The sequence below is a fragment of the Portunus trituberculatus genome, chromosome 15 (genome assembly GCF_017591435.1).
Source record: "Portunus trituberculatus isolate SZX2019 chromosome 15, ASM1759143v1, whole genome shotgun sequence".
In the NCBI taxonomy this organism is placed as follows: Eukaryota; Metazoa; Arthropoda; class Malacostraca; order Decapoda; family Portunidae; genus Portunus; species Portunus trituberculatus.
Genome location: NC_059269.1, coordinates 12,915,974 through 12,931,569, shown reverse-complemented (window position 1 = coordinate 12,931,569; position 15,596 = coordinate 12,915,974). Strand labels below are relative to the sequence as shown.

At 38.2% G+C, this 15,596-nt stretch overlaps 1 protein-coding gene across 4 annotated transcripts in view; it reads left to right on the top strand.

Annotated features, from left to right (window-relative positions):
* Positions 1-841: 841 nt before the first annotated feature.
* The window catches only part of LOC123504349 (kinesin light chain-like), a 73,431-nt gene continuing 58,676 nt past the window's right edge, over positions 842-15,596 (top strand). For 2 of the 4 annotated variants that reach the window (XM_045254803.1, XM_045254806.1), the window contains exons 1-2: positions 842-956; positions 6,201-6,251. The gene's annotated coding sequence lies outside the window, so the exon portion shown is untranslated. Of the gene's footprint in view, positions 957-6,200; positions 6,252-8,243; positions 8,787-15,596 lie in introns of those variants that run through there. The other 2 variants (XM_045254807.1, XM_045254804.1) reach the window with 2 other exon arrangements.

Here is a 15,596-nt window from a genome sequence, read left to right as displayed (position 1 = left end):
CATCTTACTTTTATTATACCTAAGACAGTCCACAAATAAACTTTTTTACATGGGAATCTTAAGGTCTCACTGTTATATTATCTATGAAATGATGAAGGTTGCTGATGGCTGCATTGATATCAGCTGTTGTCTTTTATTGCAAATGAAAGTTTGTTCTGGAATAAACTTTTGCAGTAACTTTGCAGTTACTTTTAAAATGAGTGCCATACTTTTGTTACCAATCTATTCAAGCCTACTTTTTTCCTTTATTTTCACTTACCTTCACGTCTAATACGGCTTCCAATTTTTATGTTGGGGAATAAAAAGCATAATATGGAATAAAGATTATCAGACTAGCTATACTTCATGAAATCAGACTAAGCATAGAAGCCCCCATTTCCTTCCTTTTTGTTTCTTCGTCTTTATTACAACCATTCATATTCATGTTAGAGATAAAACAAGAAAGATACAGAGGAGAGGAAACTATTAGAGAAGTCATATTTCAAAAAGCGCGCCAGAGCATTGTTGCCACTCTTCTTGAGGATTGAAAGAAGCATGAGTATAAAAACAAGAGATGTTTTCCCTTTCTTCTTTTTCTTCACCTTTAATTTCAGGGTTGTATTTGTGTGCCAAGAACGAAAAAGCAGAGGAAGAGAAGAGTAGAGACAGCCAAAAATAAATTAGCGGATATCAGAAAAGCAAGAGGAAATGGAATAATGAGAAAAATAAATATGAAATGAATATAAAAATCAATTATCTATATATAAAGCAAAACAACACCAAAAATATAATAAACAAATAAAGAAAATAAAAGAAATAAAAGTGGAAGGACCCCAAAAAATAAATATAAAAGTCAGAGGTCACAAGGAGAGGAAGAAGAGGAGAAGGAGAGCTCAGTGAGAGTGGAGGCGGGGTGGAGGGTCCCTGTGGTATTGAACGTGTGTGGTACAAGCAGCTGATAGACCCATTACTGAAGGGTGAGCATATCTGTACTCTTCTGAAAGCCGAAATAAGAGGACTAGGTAGTGCTGAAGGGGCTTAGATAAAAAAAAATAATATGATGGAAAGTTTATCAAATTCGGAATTCAGGATTGATTCGGCTAGTTATTGTTTTTTTTTTTTTTCCTCTCCTCTCTAGTGCTGATCATGTTTTTATTTTCTTATATATGGCTTCGTGTATGCAGTTTTTTTTACATGCACTTTTATTTCACTTATTGTATTCCAGAGATTTATTTGGCAAAACTATTTCTTGAACCCCATTTCCTCCCCTGTGTGTGTGTGTGTGTGTTCCATGACAAGTCCCGGGATATGAGCTTTTGAAGGCACTGGATTTTTGTCTTATTGATTACTTTTCCACCTCTAATGAATCTGTCAGCTGGAGTAATGAACAGGAAGGAGACATGTGGGTGACGTCATATGCAAGTCACGAGTCATGTTTTGCTTGAGGTCTGCTGGTCGGAAATGGTTGAGGCCCTTGTCATTTTTGCTCAATTGTATCAAAGTGGAAACCCGTAGCCGTGACTTGAACCTCCCAAAATATAGTGCTTGGTTGGTCTTGACGTATCGGATGCATAGAGTATTAGAAAAAAAAGTGGGAAGAACTCTAATAATACAAAAGAAGGGATAAATAAAAGGTTTCTGAAAATCAGCATAGTCTAATAATTGGTTGTTGAGGCCTTGTCATTTTTACTCAGTTGTGTTAAAGTGGAAAGCCATATCCATGACTTAAAGACCTCCCAAAATATAGTGGCTGGTGGTTATGCCGTATCAGATATTAATAAAAAGGGGAGAACTAGTAATGCAAAAAGAAAAAATTAAAGGGTATAGGAATATTATGAAAAGGAAGGACTCTGCTAACACAAAAATAAAGGGTTTGTGAAAATGATCTTAGTCAAAATAATTTCCTGACTCTATTTGTTGATTTGTTTGGTAAGATGTGCAGAATTTGACGTTTAGATAATGTTAGGTTAGGTTAGATAATGCTAGGTTGTTGAGGCCATTGTCACTTTTGCTCTATTGAAGGAAAGCAGAAAGCTGTAGCTGTGACTTGAATACTTACCAAAATATAATGTTTGGTTGGTCTTGACATATCAGATGCATAAAGTATTAAAAAAAAGGGGGGAAATACTCTAGTAATACAAAAGAAAGGATAAATAAAGGGTTTTTAAAAATTATCAATGTGTAATAATTTCCAGATGCTATTTGTTGGTTGAAAATGTGCTGAATTTGACGTTCAGGTAAGGTTAAGTTAGGTTAGGTTAGGTAATGCTAAATTGTTGAGGCCCTTGTCACTTTTGCTCAATTGTGTTAAAGTGGAAAGCCATAGTCGTGACTTGAACACCTCCCAAAATATATTGGCTGTCTTGACATATCAGATGCATGGAGTATTAAGAAAAAGGGGATGACTAGTAATGCAAAATGAATAATTGAAAAGGTATTGGAATAATTATGGAAAGGGAGAACTCCGCTAACACAAAAATAAAGGGTTTGTGAAAATTATCTTAGTCAAATAATTTCCAGACACTATTTGTTGATTTGTTTGGTAAAGATGTGTAGAATTTGACGTTTAGATAAGGTTAAGTTAGGTTAAGGTAGGTAATGCTAGGTTGTTGAGGCCCTTGTCACTTTTACTCAGTTGTAGGAAAGCAGAAAGCCATAGCTGTGACTTGAACACCTCTCAAAATATGGCTGGTGGTTTTGACGTATGGGATGGTAGAAAAAAAAGGGAGAACTTAGTAATAATAAAAAAATAAAAAATAAAGGGTTTGTGAAAATAATCCTAGTCTAGTGATTTCCAAATGTTAATTGTTGATTTGTTTGGTAAAAATGTGTAGAATTTGACATTTAGATAAGGTTAAGTTAGGTTAGGTTAGGTGATGCTAGGTTTTTGAGGCCCTTGTCACTGTGCTCAGTTGTAGGAAAGTAGAAAGCCATAGCCATGACTTGAACACCTCCCAAAATATGATCATTGGTTGGTCTTGATGCATCAGATGCAGGAAATGTCATGGAAAAAAGGGAAAACTCTAGTAATACCAAAAAGAAAGATAAATAAAGGGTTTATGAAAATAATCTTAGTGTAGTGATTTCTAGATGCTATTTGTTGATTTGTTTGGTAAAAATGTGCTGAATTTGATGTTTAAGTAAGGTTAAGTTACTTAATGCTAGGTTATTGAGGCCCTTATCAATTTTTGTTCAGTTGTATTAAAGTGGAAAGCCGTAACTTGAACACCTCCCTAAATATAATGACTGATGGTGTTAACGTATCAGATGCATGGAATATTGAAAAAAGAAAAAAGAAGGGAGAACACTAGTAATGCAGAAAGATAGATTAATAAAGGGTTTGTGAAAATAATCTTAGTGTAGTGATTTCCAGACGGTATTTATTTGGTAAAAGTGTGTAGAATTTGACATTTAGGTTAGGTTAAGTTAGGTTAGGTAGGTAATGGTTAGGTTAGGTTAGGTTAGGTAATGGTTGGTTAGGTTAGGTTAGGTATGGTAAGTTAATGCTTAGTCAGGTTATGTTAAGATTAGGTAAGGTTTGGTAACATTTGTAGTTGATCCAAAAAGAATGCCTTGTCTTGATATTTAATGATGCTTATTAGTATGTCATTTACAGATTGATTATTTATTTATTTAGTAAAAAAATGTACTAAATTTGACACATAGGTTATGTTAGTGAATTAGTAAATGGAATGTGTGTCTTGTTTTGATATTTACTGATGCTTATTATATCATTTACAGACTGACTATTTATTTGTTTGGTAAAAATATGCAGAATTTGACATTTTGGTGAGGTAATGCTAGGTTAGGTTAGATAATGCTGGGGATTAAGAGCCAAAAATATTAGTGATTTAAATGGAGTGCCTTGTCTTGATATTAACTGATGCTTATTATGTAATTTATAGACTGAGTATTTATTTGTTTGGTAAAAGTTTGCAGAATTTGACACTTAAGTTTGGTTCGGTAATATTGGAGGTTACGAGCCGAAAACATAAATAAATAAATGGCTTTCCTTGTCTTCATATTTACCAGGATGCTTGTTACATCTTTTACTGACTGAAGGGATTAGCAATAAGATTAATATCAATAAATTAAAACTCAGCTTAACCTAATCCTCTGGTGAAAATGCTAATGTAATTTTAATATCAACTGAAATTAAAACTAAGTGTTACTTTAAAGTGTTACTTTAATGTCTTCAATACTTACAGCAGATTAAATGAAGGTTGCTGATATGTGAAAATTATGATTTAGTAATTGATGTTCTGCACCTAAAGAAAAATATATTATGTTAAAAGACACTTTTTTGTTGCGAGGATAGTTAATTCTTTTTATGTAAGAGGAGAAATTTGGCGGAGGTTAACAAAAGTGGCTAAACAAAAAAAAGCTTACTTTGATGCCAGTCCTTGAGCAGGTCTTAGAGAGGCCCCTCAAGTTAGCCAAAAGAATGGGATAAATGTCTTAAAACCTCCTTCCTAAATGAGTTTTGGTCATAAGAAGGTAGAAATTTTCTCTACAGTAGGAACTCTGCTTTGTGACTAAGTTCTGGTTCCTTTTGTCATGTCTTGGCTGCGTATGCACCAAAGTCAAGTTAAGACAGTTTGTGACGTAATCTGAATTGCCGCCCAATTAAATGTTATCTGTATCAATCTTTGCATAAGCTATTCACACTAGAAGATTCAATTACATTCCGTCACATCAAGTTGCATCATTCTTAGTCTTTCACAGGGTTGGATTTACTTTCTATGCTAGTTACGTGAGTCTGCTGTGACTTAAACGTAGCCAAAATTAGATCCTCTCACGAGTATGTCAGGAACAATGAAGCCATAACAAAGCAGCTAGAGCATGTACATTCATTCACAGTGAAATGGTATAGGCACTAAGTGGTGACTTGCTCTGGGTCAATGCAGATGGTGTGAATGAAGGTGATCAAAGATTAGTTGTATCAGTAACTTGTGACAACATAACATGTATTTGGTGTGTTCTTTTAGTCCCAGAAGTTGGTCAGATCACTACGTAAAACAATATTTGGCTGAATTTTAGTGTGACAGTAACAGGTGCGAGTTTATGAACTCTACTTTTGACCAGTGATAGAGATGGTTGGATCTTCTTTACTTTTGTATTTTGTTTATTTTTATTCGTATTTTTATTTTTATTTTTATCTTCCTTTGTGTACATGGCAGAGCTTGGCAGGATAATTTCTTAACTGTTAGAGAAAACACACACACACACACACACACACACACACACACACACACACACACACACACACACACACACACACACACACACACACACCGCGTAGTGTAGTGGTTAGCACGCTCAACTCACAATCGAGAGGGCCGGGTTTCGGGTCCTGGCGCGGCGAGGCAAATGGGCAAGCCTATTAATGTGTGGCCCCTGTTCACCTAGCAGTAAATAGGTACAGGATGTAACTCGAGGGGTTGTGGCCTCGCTTTCGTGGTGTGTGGAGTGTGTTGTGGTCTCAGTCCTACCTGAAGATTGGTCTATGAGCTCTGAGGTCGCTCCGTAATGGGGAAGACTGACTGGGTGACCAGCGGGCGACCGTGGTAAATTACACACACACACACACACACACACACACACACACACACACACACACACACACACACACACACACACACACACACACACACACACACACACACCCTTATGTTCCCCCTTGGAAGGCAAAGTCACAGCTCCTCAGGTTACATCTTGAATCCTTTCACTGCATGGTGGACTGGAGCTATAGTGGAAAAGAATGCATTAATTTTTATTCCTGCCAAACCCAAGATTCCAATAAAAACCTCTAGGTAGCAGGTTGAGTAGGTCAACCATCACAAGTTCACAACACCAACACCATCACTGGAATATTTGGGCCAAGTTTCCATTATAATTTAAAACAGTTTCCTTGAGACTTTCCTTAACATCTGACAATTTCTTGAAGTAATCAGATATATAGTATTCCTCAAACATTGATTGAGATAAGATAGAGTGTTAGCGTTCTTGGTTCTTAGCTTGTGTTTCATTTGATTCTGCTTATTCTCAATGTAAGGTAGATTTGAATGATTGTCTTGGTACATAGTCACCTCAAGTTTGTTATACTAGGGCCATTTCAGTATATTTCTGCCATGTGACATGGGGAATTTCTGTGTGGTGTGAGTAGCTGTGGTATATAGTTAGCAACATTACTATCCTTAATTTTTGTTTATCCATTTCAGACTGACTGAGGACTACTGAGATGTTGATTTGAGTATGGCATCACTCTAAGAGTAAGTACACTTTTTCTTTTGGTGCTGTTCATTTATTTATTTATTTTAGCTGATGAATGTATTTCTTGCATGAAGTGATAATTTTTGTGACTCATCCTCTCTCTCTCTCTCTCTCTCTCTCTCTCTCTCTCTCTCTCTCTCTCTCTCTCTCTCTCTCTCTCTCTCTCTCTCTCTCTCTCTCTCTCTCTCTCTCTCTCTCTCTCACCTACTATTCTTAGCGTACCTATTCCATTTACTTATTTTTTTATCATGCCAGACTAGTGTCTTACAGTAATGTATTGTATAACAGTACTCACACATTATTTATTTTATGTACTGTATTCTTCAGTTTAAAGAGATTTTTATTCATGTATCCATAACAAGCAACTTTGTATCCTGTCTTACTCTACATTTTAGTGTTTTTTTTTATAGTACACAATATGTATAAGTATTAGTTTGTAGCCTTCACCTCTAAACTCTTCAACTTCTCAGAAATCTATGGCCTCATTGTGTAACAGAGCTGCATATTAGCAACAGTCTTCTTTCCCTCTTAAGTCGCATTATCCCTGTCCTTCCTTCACTTGCATGTCTCTGGTGGTCTTCAGCAGTGCATAAATTTCAGATTCCCTCCTCTCTTGGCTGTTTAAAGGGAATCATCAGCATACATTTGAAATCATTGAGTGCCTTTCCTTTATCAGTTCCTTCTCAGCATTTCAGTATTTGCATATTTTACCTAATCATTGATATTGAACAAACACTGCAATTGATAAGCACATCTGTCATGTGTACACTAGTGCGATCAATTTATACCATATGTATTTTTTAATCAAGCATTTAGCTTCGTTCCTGTTATTCCACCCACCACTGTGCACCATTTCAGTTAGTCATAGCCTTATCATGCAGCAAAGGAAGTACGTATTATCAACGCATAAGTAGGTGCTTATCATTATCATTACTGTTATGAGAGGTGGAGAATGTTGCGATCCGGTCAACCTGATAGGACAGAGTCAGGTTAGGTGCAGGTGTTTGAGACTGGACCTATTGGCGATTAAATGTAATTAGAATTGTAACTGCTCGCATTAAAAGCTCATATAACAAGGATTTGAACCAAGAGAGATGGCCTTTCCTTGATACATATTTTTCTTTAGTGACTCCTACACAATTTCAGAAACTAAACCCTAATGTAAAGGATCAGATAGCTTTAAATTTTAGAATATCATCCTCCACTATCTAAGGTCTGTAGCTTGACATTCACATGGCTGTCCTGCCTCTATAAAGTTGGACGTATGGTAAACACAAAGCAGGTGTCCCAAGCCTGTAGTAAGGGAAATGATTTCATCTTGTGTTGTATTTGTTTGTACACTGTTGGTACTTATAGAGAAAGATTTTCCTTTTTGGTGAAAGCATGTATATCGGCTACTGCTATATTATTATCCCTCACAGCAAACATACGTATATAGACCACCACTGTGTTTTATTACTTCTAGTGCACTTTTATTAGCAGTATCAATATTATGTTATTTTCGACAACTGTTAGCTATATGTTTGTTTTCCCATGTCTTGGATACTTTTCGTGGTCATGGGTTCATCTATAAGTGGCCATCTTTATTTAGCAGATGTACGGAGGGAGATTAATAGGTAGTATCACACGAAATGTTTGGAATCAGTTTAATTAGGGTTTGGGTCAGGTAGTGCGAAGAACATCCGGACGCGGGCGGGCGTGACGAAGGCTCAGGAGAAGCAGATGTGGCACCACCGCATGACTCACCTTGCGCCCCCCTGCCAGGTGCACGAGGGAAAAGGACGCTATCACTATTCCCATAAATTCCACACATGTCACAGTCGATAGTATTTTCCTTATCCTAAAACACCGTATGGACAGGAATTCGTTGTGTTGTGTTGGCGCAGTAATACCGGAGGAGAAATCCGATCTGTGACAGCTGATGCAGGGAGCGAGTTGCCAATGCAGCCTATTCGATAATAACTGGTCGCGAATCAATGGGGTTTTCATTGTTGTTCTCTCTCATATCTTGGTAATAGTGCCTTCAGACTACAAATATCTCCCTATTCATGTGCGTGACGTCCTTTGGCCGCCTGCAGGGACGTGGGGACGGTGTTTAAATAGTATTGAGTCCCCCATGCAGAGTATAGTCGGACATTGAGGTGGTCTCAGTGTTGTGTCGGGGGCGTGACGTGGTGTGTCTCTCCTTCCTTCCGTGGGCGAGGGCTTGTTCTTTTTGCTGGGCCCTTCACGCAATGCTTTGACTGCGATTGGACTCCCCAGGAAGGCCTGTGGTGTGAATGACTCTTACCTAGCAGTGAAATAAGAGGAGGGAGTACCCGTGTGGAGAGGGGCTTGAAGGTGCTCGTCACTCCCTCCCTTCACGGCCCTTAGTCCTTCCTCTCCGGTCTGCTGCACACATCCAGCATATTACCTACCTTGGGATACAGGCACTGCTTCATTTATTGCCTTCTCCTCAGTCTTCTATCAAGGTTGTGCCTCAGGAAGTCACGCTTTGTAGCCGCACCACCGTCGCACCTGATCAGCTGCTGTAGGTACGTAGGTCTGGCTTGTCTGTCATGAGGCTCACTTCATGTATTGTTATGTTGGGCAATAGTTGGTTTCTCATATGATATTCCTTCAGTCTGTGGTCCCTGTACGTGCTGTATATGGGAAGGTGCCGTGATAAGATGGTGAATTATAGATCGCACTTCAGTGTTGTCAGTTCTTAGAAAGTTGTGTGGGTTGTCATGCTGCATTATGCATAACTCCCTTTATATCTGTTTCTTTATTACTGAATAATTTCATGTTATGCCAACAATACTTATTTAGTGTTTTTCGTGTTGGAAATAGGAAGAATTATTGTAGTTTTGTCACCAAACAGGCAGTACTAGGAGAGCTGGGCAGCTGCCAGAATTACCTGCATTCTGTGGTCCTCATGTTGTACCTTTGACAAATACTTAAGTCTGCCCATTAAGCTGAATAAGATACTGGTAAGATACAGATATACAATCGTTATATTGTGTGGAATTGTATCTTGTATCTCTCCCTCTTGTGTGTTGAGAACATATGGAGCCAATAAACACACAGAAGATAGCATCTACTTACCAAATACTAGTTTTTATCCATATCCATCAATCTGTTTAGCCACTTTTCATATAATTTTTTACATGTTGTTCCTGTGAAAATAACATCATCATGACCTCTGAGAAATTCCTTAACCTTCAATATGTATAACCACAATTAGAATCTGGAGTAATAAATGTAGCTGGAAAACAGTTTTTATTCATTGTTTTTCTGGTATTAATTAGTTGAATATGTGTTGTTTGTGTAGCAGCAATGAAGTTCCTAGTAGTTTTCCCTTTAAAGTTTGCCACTATGAAGTAAGAACAGTATATAATTATTATTATTATTTTATTTTTTTATTTATTATTTTTTTTACGGTAAGGCCTATAGCGCCTGTAGGCACACTTGAAGAGTGTATGGGAAGTGCTGTTCAGCTTCTGCCCATTAGTAGCGCAGGCAATTTTATTTATAGTGCATATAGGTACTCAGAGCTGGATGTAGGCACTGTATACAATATAAAATTTAGATATGAAAATAAATGTGCTTTAGTTTGGCAGTAGTGAGAGATAGGTGCCAATACTAAATTTTAGAAACCTCTACATCCTCTGCCTTGGCTTGCCGGAACCGCTACTGCTACTTTTTCAAAATCTCAAAACAGCTACCCACTACTCGGTTATTGCTATTTGTTATATAAAGCACAACTAAAGTACTGGTACCCAAAAAAACACTATTCTTTGTTTTTTTATATATATTTCAAGCTACTGTGTACATATATGTATTTAAAACCCAAAATTAGCAGTTTTATTGTAAGATACATAAAAAAAAAAATAAAAATCACATGTAGTGGTTTTGAATTTTTTTGAGTCTGCTACCCCTTACTTTTTGCTTACCACTATTCTGCTACATTTAGGGAGTCTGCAAGTAGTGGACTAAGTAATGGACTGCCCAGCTCCAGTAGTGGTCACACCTTAGTGGTCATGCCTTGTTATGAGACGAAAGTGTAAGATGATCCGTGCTGCACTGTCTTTTACCTCTGCCTTATAGCACTTACTTGGATTAACAGTTATCTGCTTTATAGCACTTACTTTGATTAACAGTTATGATGTTTTGCTGAGACTTAAGTTTCTCTCTCTCTCTCTCTCTCTCTCTCTCTCTCTCTCTCTCTCTCTCTCTCTCTCTCTCTCTCTCTCTCTCTCTCTCTCTCACACCATGTGGGCTTTTCATGGGAAGTTATGGGCTAAAGGGGGTACTTTCTTGGGGTACCTCCTATCTCAAAGCCCACCCGCCAAGAAACCATTGCCCCGAGTGAGGAAACCCTACCTAGGTACAGTACACTACACTCGGACCGTGGACAGAATTTGAGCCCATGCGCTTGGAGACCCCTCGGAACCACACATGGTTCCACTGTACCATGGCGGCCTCCGAGGAGGTTTACAGATGTTGAAAACTGAATAAACACGTTCTTGGCACAGTCCTTAATTTTTAGTTCTTTCAGGATGATAGAGGTTCAGAAGTTGGACTTTTCTAGACTTTGGCATAAGTATCTCATAGCCTTAAGGTTCCTGAGGTCCAAGCTACTTTCAGCCTAAATGTTTTATGGCATAAACTCTTTACAGCTTAAAGAAGTTGTGATGACGTAACAGGTTCATGGCCGAGAAAAATATGGCTTCATCATCTCAAACTTGCTCATCCTAGATACTGCAAGTCAGCACTTGCACACTTGAACATCCTCCTTATGGACCATACATCGGTGTTTCCATAGACGACTAACCCTGCAGGAAGAAAACGCCACACACAAGGAAGCAATAGAATGGCTGACCTGCCCTCCCTAAAATTTTTATTATACTGTAATGTTAAATGCTTCACAACTCAGTTCCTCTATATCAACTCAATACTGCAACCTTCCAGATGATTATCCCTCTTCTTCAGTGACACTTATCATCTTCCATTTAACCTTTCTACTTACTTAGTAGTCTTTTTAGGAACTGGTACTTGAAGTGGTCCACATATTTTTCCCCTGTCAGAATTTTGTTGTCTTTGCCAGTAACTGTTGCATACGAGAGAAAATTTTACTGTGGTGTGAACCAGGTAATACGGCTGAAGTTGTATATAAGTCATGCATGACATACAAGAATCATGTTGGTATTATTCATACGCTGGATTCATATCATGGCCAGCCTAACAAATGGTTCATAACATTGTGGTGGAGCATATGTGTGTGTTGCTCTCTGATGGCCAGCATGAATCTCCTGTTAAAAAGGCCTCATTTCTGAACCTATGCCTGCCTTGTCCTGGGTGGACTGAAAACTAATGCATATGGTACCATGAAGAATTTTGTGATTAAAGATTTTCCTGTAAGATTAAAAGGCAATTCAGTAAGTAATTGTAGAAGAATTTTAATATTAGTATTATGTATCAGTTGAAAAGTGAGTTTTAAGTGTTTTTTTTTGTTTTATTTAAAAGTGGAAAAGATCCATGCTGCATTCCTAGGAACTCGGAAAGTATTTTATAAATGTGTACAAGGGTTCTTTAAGTAAAGACATGTTACAACAATCAGGCAAGTTATTTATTTTATTTTATTAATTAATTTATTTTTTATGCAGGTCCAGACCTATACAAATACTAATTGAAAATATTTTTGCAGTTAAAGATTTACCTTTACCATTTTAGTTTCTGACTCAGAAGCTTCAACTTCAGTCAGTGGATCTTTTTTAATGGGATTAGAAATTTAACAAGGGATGATTGTGGCAGAAGAGTGTTAATGCACGTAAATGAAAGACATCCTGTAATAGATTTGCCAGTATCAATGGCTTATTCGTGAGGGTTGAAAAGGGCTAGTGTAATAAATGCAAATGAATAATGCAGTCAGTTTGGTGTGCTGTTATCTAGATTGATCAGGACGGGAGCAGGAAAAGTGTTGACAGAAATCGGCAATGCGAGGGAGGGCTGATATGCCTGGACTAAGAAATGTATTTGTTTGTGAAGGGAGTAGCGGAGGGTGGACGTGGAAATGAATGTAGTGTGTGGAGGGCTTAAAGCTTTATACCAGAGATCCCCCAGACTAGACTGCACACCAAGAGGAACCTATGTTTTAATTTAACACATTTAGAATTGCAATATGTTTTCTTTAGTCTTTCCTGATAAACTGAATATATTAAAGCCATGAAGAGTACATGCTAATCTATTTAAGCGTCTTCGATCGACAACAGAGGTCCTGAGTCATAACTAGTACAATTAATTGTTACTCTGAGGGTGACGCATCACACCTGCGAGGGAGGGATTCCCACACTGATTAGATGAAGAAATACATAAGAATATTAAACTGTCTTTTGTCTTCCTTATAGTACAATACGTGGCGCTGTTATTATACATAATGTTTTAATATTCCAGTTTGAGAGGGAGGGAGGAAGGGAGGGGGGGTATAAACGATTCTGATCTTACACGTCATAACATGCACTGCTTTCTCGAATGTTTTACATAGAAGATATCATCGTTTTATTTCCATTTTTATGGTGTTTTCATGATTCCAGTGAGTTTGATTTTGCATTATAGGCGAGGGAAACTCATGCAAACGTGAAAACAGTTCTGACCACTTTTGCATCACAGTTTGTTTTGCCGGAATTTGAACTTTCGTTACCATGACTGCTGTTCCTTACTTATTACACGTGTTGTACATAGATGGCACTGTAGTTGATAGTGGTACAAGAAACCGACGCAAACGTCTCTCTCTCTCTCTCTCTCTCTCTCTCTCTCTCTCTCTCTCTCTCTCTCTCTCTCTCTCTCTCTCTCAGACAGACACCCAAACTCATCCTGAAATAATGTAATCTTTGGTTCGTTATTATTATTTTTTTTTCTATTTAATGTCCCCCGTTACTTTTTTCTCATTTTGGTACATTTTGAAGGATTGGATGATGGTGGTGGTGGTGAGGGTGGTAGTGCATAAATAGCGATTTCATTAGAGATTGTTCGAGGAGTTCTGCTTTATGTTAGATGACGCAAGCCTCCTTTCTCTCTCTCTCTCTCTCTCTCTCTCTCTCTCTCTCTCTCTCTCTCTCTCTCATCAAAATGCACGTTTAATACCACTATTGCCGTGACGTTAAACAACCGACTGTCACTGCGCCGTACTGTTTTCCTCTATATAATATTCTAAAAACCATTTAATCCCTTGGTTTGCTATATGAAATAGTACCAAGGGATGAAAAAAAAAAAAAAATGGGGTATCAATTACACTACTTAGCTGTGTCGAAAGGGAACCATTTATAGACCCCAAACACAGCTGGTCTTGTTTGTGCGCCCTTGGGTGTGTGTATGTGTGTGTGTATGTTGAGCGGATCACGGGGTATCAAGCAAAGGAGAACGGCAGCATTCACCGACGTAATGTGAACACAGACAGTGGCATCGATCTGCGTGGCGGCTCACTGGAGATCTGCTGGGAACTGGGGAAACGGGGGAAAGAACGGTCCAGAAGGCAGAAGGCAGAAATTCGCATCGGTGTATGGACAGTATGGTCCGTATTCAGAAACGCTTTGCTCTCTCACCACGAGTGTTTTCCAAGGCCACAGAGATGATTAGCGGGGTTTTCAAGAGTGTTTCTACAATTAATAATGTATAGATATTGCCACTCTGCGTAAAAACACCTTGCATAACACGTGTACATTTAAATGAAGCGTTTTGAAGTGGAGGTGGTGAAGCAGATAAGTGTTTGAGAATACGAACCTATATATGGAGACGTGGCTGGGAGGTGTTGATGGTGTGGGTGGTGGAGCTTAGTGCTGTCCTGACCGACGGGTCATCTTTTGTCGATGTCAGTATATCATTCTTGTAGGGTTATTTCTTACTGTCTCTTGGGTTTGCCTCGCTACGTGTTTTGATATGTATGGTTATAATCAATTCATATATGCGTGACGCGTTGAATCTGAGCTTGACCGTTGGCGTTGACTTGTAAGATCTGGCAACAGTGTCAATGGAGTTTTAAGATTGATGGAAGTAATGTACTGTGCTCTAGATTGCTCGTATCGAACCCCTGGTGGTGTGTTAGCTCCTTCAGTACTGGGACGCAGTTTTACAATGATGAGAGGTATGATTAGACGATTTTATTGACATTAGGAAAAGTTCATGGAGGTCAGAAATTTATGGCCAGAATCTCCACTATTTTAATCCCCACGTAAGTCTCTGAAGCTGTGTAAGATCTCTAAATAGTAAGCAGAATGATTATGGAAACGCATCATAGCACTGAAGGGGTTAATGGGGATGTGATGTGTAATGTGTTGAATGCAAGCACGGTAAGGAAAGGAAAGGAAAGGCGGCTGAGCTCAGGGCTGGTTGGGGGGTGGGGATGGAATGGAAGCGCGCGTGTTTGTGTGGGGGGTTCGATTTATTACAGTTTGAGCGGATGTTGGCCTTGGTATGTCTTTTTCTTGTCTCCCGTTTCACTTGTATTGTTCTGTCTGAAGTTTTATTTTATTTTTATTTCTATTTTCTATTTTTATTTTTACTTTTATTTTCAATGGCCACAGTGACTTGACGTGATGCGTGTTCATGTTTACTTGTTTGTTTGGGATAATTGTGTGAGGTGTGATTAAATTTTCTCTCTCTCTCTCTCTCTCTCTCTCTCTCTCTCTCTCTCTCTCTCTCTCTCTCTCTCTCTCTCTCTCTCTCTCTCTCTCTCAGTTTAAACATGAATTAAAGAAAAAAAAGTTACGACACGAGCGAGTTTTCATATTAACTGATTGAGCTTTGTGAAATAAATATGCAGGAAAAATTTTGTGCCATCAGCTGCTCGACTTCACACACACATGGTTTAATCTCTCATGTTATTAACTCCTTCAGTACTGGGACACATTTTTTACCGTGAGTTTTGGGTACGACTAGATGATTTAATTTACGTTAGGAAAGATGTATGGAGGTCAAAAGATTAGTGGCCAGTCTTGTCTATTTCAACCCTCATAACTTTCTGAGGCTGTAGAAAATCACCAAATAGTAACCAGAATAAGTAGGAAAACGCGTCATGGTACTGAAGGAGTTAACGCACCGCTTATTTTGTGATTAGTTGCATTATTCCATTGCTAACTGGCCGAATAAACTTCTCCACTATTGTCATTTTAACAATTATTAGCATATACATACGAAAAATACATCATTACTATATACATACCCAATTATTAGCGCCGAAAGAAAGCGAAAACAAAGAATTAGCAGATTGTTTACGTCTTTTATGATTAGGATGGAGTAAAGAAAATGGGAAGAAGAGAGCGGGGACCATTGTAATATTTAAGGGTAGGTTTTAAAAGGGAAAACAA